General features: G+C 39.8%; 1 long non-coding RNA gene across 1 annotated transcript; it reads left to right on the top strand.

The window, feature by feature from the left end:
- Positions 1 to 610: 610 nt before the first annotated feature.
- Positions 611 to 10,363, top strand: LOC311594312. Its single transcript, XR_014778045.1, has 3 exons — positions 611 to 750; positions 1,111 to 1,257; positions 10,235 to 10,363. It is a non-coding gene; the product is annotated as an uncharacterized lncRNA (long non-coding RNA).
- The last annotated feature ends 847 nt before the right edge of the window (positions 10,364 to 11,210 follow it).

The raw sequence follows: 11,210 nt of genomic DNA, 5'->3' as shown, positions 1-11,210 counted from the left end.
GCAGGCATCTCAGATCTGAGGAGAAAAATCCCTCCAGGCATCTGCACATGAGGAGAAAATGACTCAGAAAAAAAGATCCCCTTGTCCCTAACCGATGATTTCCTTTGACCTGGTGTATGTCAGAAAAGCAGTGAGACTTTAGAAAACAGCGAGCACACAGATATCCTGATTGTGCACTCAACATTAGTTCCTGAAGAGATCAGAGTTCAGAACTGTTAAGTTTCTTTAATGTTTTAAATATGGACTGTAAGCCACACAACAGATATGACATGGAGAAGCTTATCATAGGGGAAGGGTACCCCAGAGAAAAAGAGAGAGACAGGAAGAGAGATAGAGAAATAAAGACAGCAAGAGAGGAGAAAGGAACAAAAGAGGGAGGTAAGAGGTTTGTACTTTTATATAATCCTGAGCAGGGGCATACCTATTGGCAGGCAGGTAATGACATCATAGGTTGCTAGGCAGACTGGGCACAGTATGCTAACACAATGTGCTAGCTATTCCTTTTTTTTTAAATAAAATATCTTGATAGTTGTGAAATGTAAATTGTCATCATTCATGTACATGTTTTAACTCTTGCAGTTTACCTAGTGATTCATAAAGTTTCTAATTTCAACACCAATTTCTAAGCGACAACAGACAAAAAAAGTAGAAAGACCACATTGGGGCTGATGAATAATTTGGATCACAGATGTTGGAATGGAAGAACCACTAGTAAGACAAGAGTAGCATCATTTCTTATTGACCCAAATGGTGAGTATAAACAGGTTCAACATCATGAGACATGAGTGATGCTTCCCCAGAGCTGTTGACTGGCTGGGTGTGGTGGCGCATGCCTTTGATCCCAGCACTCGGGATGCAGAGACAGTGTAATAAACATGTAAGGGCTTGATTCAAAGCCCAGTGTAGAGAGCAGCTGACAGTCCAAAAGCTGACGTGTGACCATGTGTGTGAGTGATAGATAAAACCTTAGTAGTAAATTTTGACCTAAGAGCAGCCACAACTGCAAGTTGGTGATAAGTAATTAGGATGTTAACAAGCAGGATATATAAGCCACAGACTGAAACTACATCCTCGCCTCGCCATCACCATGACTGCCTGAAACGCTGTCAGACGACGAGGCGCTCTTCCCGGACGGAGCAGACAGACATGCTGTCAGACGACAACACGAGACATCCTGAACAATCGACGAATAATCTAACAGGAGAACTGAATCGAGTCGCAGCAGCGAACCTGTTCGACGGAACGTCGCGGTATCAGGTCGTATACCCTAATGGCATAAGCTCCTAGAACACTGATATTATAAGACGCTAAATGCTACTCCTATTAGAATTAAGATAGTTTTAAGAGTGAGATGGAATGGTATTGGTGGCTCGGCCTTGGAGCCGTAGCCGCCGCCTTTTGCTGTAGTTGCTTTTGTATTGCTAATAAATCTCTCTTGCTAAAACGTACCACTTGCACTTCGCCCGCCTCCTTTGTCCCGGATCCTGAGTGTAAACTCTCTGCTCACGACAACTGGCATAGTCGCCAGGATCTGGAACAAGGCTGGGGAGAGGATTACTATATGTTGACTTTCCCCGATTTACATAAGGCTTACATGTAATCTGGCCGAAAACTTATATCGAGTTACTAGGCGACTACCAGACTCCTCGAAGCCAACCCCAGTTCGCTGGGGGAAGAGCGGGTCAAAGGAGCAGGGAAAACCTGGGTCCGAAAACACCACCCTCCCTAAGGGTGCAGAAGTAGGACGAACTCAGTGCCCGAAGCCAACTCCGGGAAACTGGAGGAAGAGCGAGTAAAGGCACAGAGGAAAGAAACTCAATATAAAGTAACTAAATTCAAACAAATGCTGAATTTTTTCAGTAAACGAATTGAAAGATTGGCCGATCTAAAATTTGAAAAATTAATCAAGAGCACTCAAATGAGTAACCTTCAGTGGTACCTTAGGAAAAGAGAGGTTAAACTGCTATACTGGTTGGCAAATAAGCTGTGGAAATGAAGTCTTTAAGAAAGTGAGGGGTTTACATCTAAATCCAGCCACAGGAAGCCCCCCAGAAACTGCAGAGGAACAGAAATAGTTGGGAACAGCCCAGACAGTTAAAAATAGAATTGGCATGAAACCTACTGATGTAAAAATAGACCTTATCGACCCATCAGTAGTGCAACCGCTGGTAGAAAAGGCGCCCCAAAATGAAGTACCAGCAATTTTGGTGAAAACTATACAGGATATAGACAAGGACTGAATTATGGGCAAAAGGCTAGCCATGAATATAGTGAGGAAACAGAGGGACCTGGCCAGTTCATCTGAACCCTCATACTCTTTCCCGGTAGTAACCACAAGTAAAAGGACTCCAATCAGGAACATTGCCAGTCGTCTGAATCCTTTCAGCGACGGCAGACAGCCCCACTATACCCAGGGAGCAGAGGTCAAAGAGTCCAGACCATACTCCCCACAGGAGATGGCAGATTTAAGACGGGACTATGCCCAAAATGGTCAGAAAGATGCACAATACATGGTCAGATTGTGGGAAAAAGGGGCTGACACAATCATTCTAACTTAACAGGAGATGAGGAAAATTAAGGGAATCGTGGAGAAGCCGTCTATCTATGAAGCATTGGAACATGTGTTGGACACCGCTAAAGGTGACACACACCCACTCCTGGATTGGATAACTGCAGCCTGGCGCTTAGCTTTCCCCACCCTAGATCTAACACAATTTGAAACAGCAGGCAGATGGACAACTTATGCAGAGGCAATTAACATTTGCAGAAAACTGGGTATTCTATGGTTCATATACAATGAGGCTAACACATCCCAGGCAGCACCATTTTTGCCATCCTTCAAGCGAATTATAGTTAAAGGAGCTCCACAACATCTGAAAATGAGCTTGACAGGAAGCATTCAGGGCTGCCAAACAGTGGCAGAAGCTATTAATTTCTTTAAAGGCTTCAGAGAATTAGAACAAGAACTAGTGGTATCTTTCCAAGCGAAAGTCAAACCTAGACAGCAAAAACCAAGATTCAATTTGATATTCCAGAATATCAAATTAAAACCCTTCGGCAGACAAAATCTCCAAATGCCTATAAGACCTAAAAATAAGTCCGGCATGTTCAACAGATTTAGGGGCACACCTATAAGACCTTTTAACAACAATTCCAACCGCCCAAGAGCAGTGATAAGACCTTTCCTGAGGACAAGACCTTTTTTAGGCAACAGGGGCCGCAGGGCCCCCCACCCACAAGCACAAGTCAGACAATGGCAACGGAACCGGAATGGCAGGACCTAGACTCCAGACCATTTGTTAACTTCCCAATAGATATAAATGGAAAATTATAACTAGTAAGGTGGCTACTGGATATGGGAAGTCAAATCAGTATTATAAACTGTCACCCAAACCAAAACAAAGGATTCAAAAATATACAGATACAAGGAGTAAATTCAACTAAAATAGTACCAGTTATCAAGGTAACAGTAGACTTATTTGGTAAAAAATATGAGTTAGACATGGCAAGCTTTACTGCACCCTCAAGTGTTTTAGGAATAAATCATATTAAGATGCTTTTTCCAAAATTTTTGCAAACCAAAAATATTAAAAAATTCTTCACTAATTTAGCAGAAGTAAAAATAGAACCAGTAAGGTTACCAGAAATTAAGCCCTCCTTCACCCCACAATATCCTATAAAAGGGGAAATAGAGGACATTACAAACACCTTAAAGGAACTGCTTAAAGAAGGCATAGTAACACCTACCCAAAGCTTTAATTATAATTCACCCGTTTGGCCAGTATTAAAGCCAAATGGCAAATGGAGATTTACAGTAGATTATAGAAAAATTAATGAATTAAGTCCAAAAATGCCAGGAACCTTACCTGACATTGAGGTTATATTTTTAAGAATAAGACAAGCAGCACCAAAGTGGATGGCAACTATAGATCTCTCAGATATGTTCTTTGGAATACCATTACACCCAGCATCACAGGAAATAACAACTTTCACATGGCAATCAAAACAATATAAATTCTTACGATTGCCACAAGGCTATCTAAATAGTCCAATTATAGCACATACAACTCTAATGAAAACCCTAGAAGATTTTGATTGCCAGGGGGTGGATTTGGTATCTTACATTGATGATTTAATGATTTATGGGCAAGATAAGGATAAAATTCAGAATACAGTAAAAAATTTAATACAGCATTTAAGAGATAAAGGATGGACCATAAATCAGACAAAGGTCCAGGGACCCAGCAAACAAGTAAAATTTTGGGGGGTACATTGGTCCACAGAAGGGCCTAAAATACCAGAAGAAGTGATAAATAAGTTGGACAGATTAGAACAGCCTAAAAATAAACAACAAGTACAACATCTGATAGGATTATTTGGCTATTGGCTCCAACACATCCCCTATCAGCAGCTCTTATTGCAACCCCTATACAAAATAATTAAAAAAGCCCTAGACTTCGAATGGTCAGAAGCTCAGGAAAAGGCGGTCAGAACCATGATTGACCTGATCAGACAATACCAATCCCTTGGCTACATTAATAAGGAAGATACCGTAATGATAGAAGTATTGTATACAAAGGGATATGGTAATTGGAATATTTTTGCAAAAGGAAGTAGATTAACACCAATTGGCTTTTATTGCAAAAAGTTCCCATGGTCAGAAAATAAATACTCTCTATTCGAGAGGACCATCTGAACCACATATGAGGCATGCAGAACCACCCACTCACTAATAAAGAATAACCCAACCGTGATCTGAACAGAAATGCCCATTATAGATTGGATAAAAGCACCTGGAGAGGCCTGGGCAGGACTACCCATGGAAGGCAAAGTACTTCACTGGAAGTGGTACCTGTCAGACTTTTTCAAACACAATAAAGTATCAACTCAGGGCAGTATATCCCAAGCCTCAGAAGAAGTTCTGAGATCAGGGAATACAGAAAACCCAACCTGGTTGATACCACCCAGTCTTATACCTAAGGGCACTGAACCTGGCCCAGATCAGACCATTGGTCTGTGGGGCCCTAAGGAGTTCAGCAAGAAAATACTGAATGTATGATTTACGGACGGGTCATCTACGACAACCAACAACATAGTGAGGTGGAAAGCTGCTGCCTACAGGCCAGAAGATGGTAAAATAGTGACTGACCAGGGAACAGGAAAATCTGCCCAACATGCTGAAGTAATTGCAGCATTATTAGCGGCTAGACAAACAGAGCAGGAGAATAGGAAAATTCTAAATTTGTACACCGATTCATGGTGTATGGCAAATGGGATAGCGGTCTGGTCAGGCAAATGGAGAAGGACCAACTGGAAAATAAATGGTAAACCATTATGGTCAGGGAAAGCATGGAAAGAATTAGCAATATTAGGAGAACAAATAAAAATTACAGTATTTCATGTAGATGCCCATACTAAGAAGCAAGATGATATGCATAAAAATAATGATATAGTGGACAAATTAGCAGCCATTGTGGCCAATGTTAAAATTAAGAAAACTTATAAAATCCAGGATATTAATCCGACTAAAAAGATTATTAGGACCAATTATGAATTGGTCAAACCAAATGTAGAACCCATCGAGGTAACAAAAGATGAAATTATTGCACTACATAAGGAAATGGGACACATTGGTGCACATGCACTCAAACATTGGTTTGACAAAAGGAATATTGGTATTTCTTGGCATGCAATAAGACAAGCATTAAGGAATTGCTCCCAATGCCCAAATGAAAACTTACGATGTAAACATAATTACCATGGTGTCATTGGACATCGGATGGGATTTAATTATTTGGTGCAAATTGACTTCATTGGACCACTTAAAAACTTTAGAAACCAGTATGCATGCACTATGGTGGATGCAACCACGGGACTAGGACTAGCCAAAGCCGGCAGTAAGCCAGATCAAGAAACATGTGTTTTAACCCTTTTACAGTGGTGTGCACAGTATGGCACTCTACAAACAATACAGTCAGACCAAGGCTCACACTTTATGGGAAAAATAACACAAAAAACAGCAAAGCTTTTAGGCATAATGTGGGATTTTCATCAACCATACAACCCTACCGCAGCTGGAGCAATAGAAAGATTTAATGGGTTACTAAAAACACAATTGACCCATCGAAATGGAGAACCCTTACAGAAGGCATTAAACTGGTCTATTATAGAACTAAATTCTAGACCTAGACTAAATAGAGATAGCCCTTTACAAGAAGTAATTAAACTAAATTTAGATATAAATTACCCACAGGAGGAAGATACACAATCAGACCACACATCTGCATCAATAAAAACAGCAAAGACAATTCCATCACCAGAGCAGAAATAGTGGCCTCAGGACCGGGAAACAACCTCTGGATTACCCAAGGTAAGGGAGACTTACGCTTGGCAAAACTTGAAAATATCTCATGAACCATATGGTCATGGAACAAAATGCTAAAAATAATCGCAATAACCATCCTGGTGATTGCTGCATTTATATGGATTGTTTTCCCGATACTAGACGCCACAACAGGAGTCTGCACACTAATATGGCAGGCAAACAACTACACATTCAAGGATCATGGAGCCTCAAAAGCCTTAAAATATACTACTTGTTGGTCGCACTTTTTGGGCAAATGCAAGGGGCACCTCCACACCCACCTCAATTAAATTCAAAACATACCCTATATATAATATAACCAATAGATTCCCGGATTATTGGAAAGATTTCAGAGATTGGGTTCAGGTTGTTAACAGGTTTAACAGCTTTTGGCAAAAATATTCTTACTGCATAGAATACCAATGGTATAAAGGTTGCGACCAATACTCTATGGCAGTGGGCGCATCCTACCATCACAAAACATTCATGCTAGACATGACCATGAATGCAACAGGCTTAGATGAACAAAACCCATTAAAATGTCATTGGATAGAATTATGGGCAAATAAAACTAGTCATATGGCCATATATTCAACAGCCTGGAAAACTTGGCATGACTTAAAAAACCATGACACTCAAGGTTAACAACAAATATAAAACTATGGCAGTAGAATATTATGATTTTTATGCCAGTGACAAATTATTTGAAACTTTCACATGTGGAATGGCCATGAATACAACATATGTGAGAACGTGGTTCGCCCCAATGTTCTCTAGTACCTGGAATAACCTACCAGGCATATACTATAACAAAACATCACAAAAAGTGGAGGAATATAATTATGAGTATTATGAAAATATTGAGGATTATGAGAATGAGGGGGAAGAAAATAGCACAACTACAGAGCAGGGCATAACTGCAGCTACACCAACCGCAGGACCACGTAGTTGTGAGCCCTCAAATGCACTAACAAGGGGCTGTGAGCAAGTAGAAGACAAACTTAACCCAAATTTTGTTAAATCAGGAATTCCCGCACTTCCCAAGCCATGGGGAAATAGATGCCCAAATTCCTTCATAAGTAAACTCAATATTACAGGGGACTATAACATTTTATGTGTTGCAGACTTTCTAAACCTACCATTCTATGGAAACTTATATCCAGTAGATTATACAGGCAAAGAATATGCCAAAAATCAACACAATGGTAGATGGAATTATACTGTTAATCTGCCATCAAAGGAGGCAAATGGACCACAGATATGTTAGAAAAAATCTTACCTCTGGGTGTAGAACACTGGAGAATGCCAATGGTACTCACAGAAATTATCCCACAACCATGGACAGTGGCTAGACAATCAACATATAGATATGAATGCACCGCGCCAACACATTTATGCGGATTAACAATTCAAGCTTACAATAACACAGGCAATACTGCTATATGGGTATGCATACCCCATTTAGGACATGCAAACTTACCCATCCCACATTTACCCATGATAAATACCACAAACATAACATATACAAAAGATTCAAGCAATACAGTTTTATTTCTTAAAAATACAACCAACTTATACAACATGACTAAATATTGGTATTACAATGGTACGGAGCTACCTTACAAAATCACCTTTAACGTTACAGCAGTAAACGTTCATGAAATTAGATGTAACATTCAACACGAACCAATCACTTTTTCAGTATGTGCACATTATGCTTCAGATTTGGATGAATATCCAATACCATATAATATAGAAATTAAACAAGGTACAATTTATAGACCAAGAAAAGTAGTCGGGACCTTACATCATAAATACAACACCTCAATAATCAATATAAATAAAGCATATGAAAATATCACATATAAACTCCTGTTAATGCAAGATTTAGAACCAATATATGTAGCACCCATTAAAAACTGCTTTTACATTACGGAGGTAACAAATATTTAAATATGGAAAACATCCACCCAATTTATAGCACAGGACTAAACGAATCATTATGGTTCTGGAAATCCTTGAATATGGAATTTGAAAATGAAATTACATATGAACACACAGGCTTTCCATATTACTTTTCCGCCTGGTCAATAAACGAGCAATACCAGGAATGGGAACAAGTGGAATGGATAGCACATAAACCAAAAAGAATGAACCATACAGGCCTCATTGACTGGGATAGAGTAAGATACTTGCATTATGATACTTGCATTATACCCACTCATCTTGGCCAAACATTAAACCACATGAAGGCAAATTATTATATAGAGGCACAATTGAAGGCAAAGGCCATAGCTATACATTATATTCTGCACACTTCCCACAAGGATATTTATATCCACCACCAGGACCAGTAAAAGTGGTAGAGGCACCCATGATAATCCCGGACATGAGCAGCCTAGCAAAATTGATACTTTTCCCAAATGTAAGAAAAATATCTCTAAAAGTAGACCTAACTATCTTTGACCCACCTAGGCATTATTGCACATCAATGGATGTAATACAATTTCCAGTGCTACATTATACTACACCAGTAAAATCAGGGAGAAAACCCTTACAACTAGGTATACTCTTGGGCGCAGCCATGGCAGGCGCCATCATGGGAGGCATAATGGGAGGTGGAATTACAGCAGCCATGCTGGAACCAATCAAAGCAGAATTAATGCATATAGAAAATACAAACAAGCAAACATCTGAAGCTTTAGCAGCAATCTCTAACTCTATAGATGCACTTAATATTTTAAACCAACAAATGAGAGCAGAAATGGCACTTTTAAAACAAGAATGGAATGTCAAAGAACAATGGCTAACAGACCAAGTCAAAAATAATCACAATGCACTTATGTGCTTACAATACAAACTCACAGCAGAAAAAGGCACCAGAGAATTAGATACACTCTTCACAGCAGGAATAGGAAGAAAATCTACAGTATTCCAAATATTATTAAACCCACACGAGGAATCATCATGCGAAGAAGGAATTTGTACAACACATGTAATCCAGGTATTCTTGGATAACGCTTTTAATGCGTACCACACCAAACCCATACCCATGAGATGGGAACATAAATTAGACCCCTGGGAATCAGTCACTAGTAAATGGATAACACCGGTGGACCACTTTTTATTCCTAAACCTAAATGGTACACTGGCATACGTACCACAAGAAGAATGTTACCAATTGGGGGCAAAAACATTTGTGTATCCACACCTCCCACTAAGTAAGCTAACTGAGACCAGGCTAACAGCAACAACCATGACAGATACTATCCAAGACATGGGAGATTGGACCCATTTGGTGTGTACAAACTCAATAATGAATATTAGCTGTACCAACCTAAATGAAGAAACTATGAACGACACAAACACAGCCTTTACCCTACAGGCAGGCTGTTGGTTGGTTCATAATTGCTCTATATTACATGCCATGAACAAGACACAGGTAACCAGTATTTCTTTGCAAATGACACACATATACACATCACCAACAATGTTTATAGAAGAATTAGAAAAGCAACATTACAATGAATTTGTACAGAAAAATGAGGAATTACCAAGATTAGCAGAATTTAATCAAAAACAGCTGGAAAGCATACACACCAAAATTAAAACAGCCCAAACTAGCCTAACTAGAAATATGCAAGAAACACATAAACTAGTGGGAATACTAAGAACTAACTCATTGATTCATAAAGATTGGCATAGCAAAATTGGAAAATGTAGCTTTTTTGACTATGTAGCAAGAATTATACAGCTTGATTTTATATGTTCCCCACTATATGGATGGTGGGAATTGTTTAAAGAAATGGTAATGGCAGCAGGCATTGTTATGGTTGTCATTATTCTTGCAAAATTTGCTGTGTCATGCAGAAATAGAGGAAAATATGCCAAACTTCGGAAAAGGACCCAATGGAAGACGGTGTGACCTATTACAGCGCAACAGATTCTGCATTTTCATCTCACACTTCTACCACAGGCCTAAGACATGGGAGGGCGTCCATCCTTAATGAGAGTGTGCTGAAGTGACAGGTGACTACACTTCAAACTCTGTGTCTAGTGTACGGTGTCAGTGTGTTATGACAGAAACATCTTTTACTTTTGAAGAGACTGGAACTGAAACTTTTGCTGGACCTCACAGCCAAAGCTAATAAAGTGCACTGATGTCATCTAAGACTGCTATTCTACTGGGTACTCAGCCTATTTATTTAATCTGCCTTTAAGAAAACAATATAGGGACTGGGTAGATGGTTCAGCAGTTGAGAGCACTGTCTGCTCTTCCAGAGGTTCTGAATTAGTTGCCCAGCAACATGGTGGCTCACAACCATCTATACTGGGATCTGATTCCCATTTCTTGCCTACAGGTGTATATGCAGACAGAGCACTCATATACATAAAAGAATAAATCATTTAAAATGAGAGAAAGAGAGCTGTGTAACAAACAAACTTACTTGCCCTGGCCTTTCCATGTAATAAACATCTGTGACCCTAACACATGGTTATAATATTAGATCATGTGCTTGATTTAGCTACTCTTCTCCTGCTGTGAAAAAGCACCCTGACCAAGGCAGCTTAGAGAAGAGAGCATGTAATGGAGGCTTATTACAGTTTCAGGGGTTGAGCTCAAGTCATCTGAGAGCAGGTGATTAATTGGTGATTGATGAGGAGGGCCCAACCCATTTAGGTGTTGTCATACCTGGGCTGGTTCTGGGTTCTATAAGAAGCAGGCTGAGCAAGCCATGAGGGAAAAGTCAGTAAGCAGCACCCTCCATGGCCTCTGCATCAGCTCCTGCCTCAGGATTCCAGCCCTGCTAGAGTTCCTGCCCTGACTTCCTTTGATGATGAATAG

The sequence above is a fragment of the Acomys minous genome (genome assembly GCF_964271855.1).
Source record: "Acomys minous genome assembly, chromosome: 3".
Taxonomy (NCBI): Eukaryota; Metazoa; Chordata; class Mammalia; order Rodentia; family Muridae; genus Acomys; species Acomys minous.
This window is presented reverse-complemented; position numbering and strand designations above follow the sequence as displayed.